Source organism: Etheostoma spectabile, unplaced genomic scaffold (genome assembly GCF_008692095.1).
Source record: "Etheostoma spectabile isolate EspeVRDwgs_2016 unplaced genomic scaffold, UIUC_Espe_1.0 scaffold458, whole genome shotgun sequence".
Classification (NCBI taxonomy): Eukaryota; Metazoa; Chordata; class Actinopteri; order Perciformes; family Percidae; genus Etheostoma; species Etheostoma spectabile.
This window is the reverse complement of record NW_022605613.1, coordinates 59,733-60,578: the sequence shown is the minus strand read 5'-3', so window position 1 is coordinate 60,578 and position 846 is coordinate 59,733. Positions and strand designations below refer to the sequence as shown.

At 39.6% G+C, this 846-nt stretch overlaps 1 protein-coding gene across 1 annotated transcript in view; it reads right to left on the bottom strand.

Moving 5' to 3' along the window:
• Window positions 1–846, bottom strand: part of LOC116686731 (uncharacterized) — a 110,072-nt gene that overhangs the window by 104,279 nt on the left and 4,947 nt on the right. The gene's annotated exons all lie outside the window — the stretch shown is intronic.

Sequence of the window (846 nt, the reverse complement as noted above, 5' to 3'; positions counted from 1 at the left end):
GGTTCTGATCCACAGACCTCAGAGCACGCACAGGGGTATACCGCTGAACCAAGTCACTAATATAGAGGGGAGCAATGATCCCTCCTTGATGATCCCTCCTCGACTCTCCCTCCTCAATGCTCCCTCTGCAGAGGACCGAGGAGTCAAGGAGCTATCAGATAAGGATAGTGAGATTCAATGAAATTTTTTCCAGTTAGTGTCAGATAAATTACCCAGTATGCACTGCACAGATCAGCCAGAGATTGCCTAAACTAAATTTAATTTAACACTAAAACTCAGCAGAATGTACAATGATGAAAGTATGAAAAGCTGATAAAAGACCAAATTCAAGGAGCAATGATGTGCCAGCAGATATTTGGAAATCAAGAATAAATTCTATTAAAAATGCAGTTTTATGAGTTCTGAGTCATAACAAAATCACAACGAACTACAACTGCTTACAGAAAGAAACTGGATGAAGTTCAACATGAAGAAAATAATCTGCTGTCCGCCTGCAGTTATTATTACTATTATTATTATTAGTATTATCATTGTGTTTCCCTGATGCAAACTAGACACTTTAAAAATGCTTCACTACTAACATCTTGTCAACATTTCCTCTATTCACTCCACCGTACTGAACATTCATCAGACCACTGAAAAAGAACAAGATAATATAAGTAAAGTAATAACTCAAGTTTAGACAGATGAGACCAGCTTTGATAAGTCTTTGACTTCATTAGTGTGTCAACCATGTGACCTTGCTAGATTTCGGGTTAGGGATTAGGGAACAACTCCACAGGGGCCAAGCCCCATTGATGAGATCCGTCCAGAAATGCTGAAAGCTCTGGGTGTGGAGGGGATGTC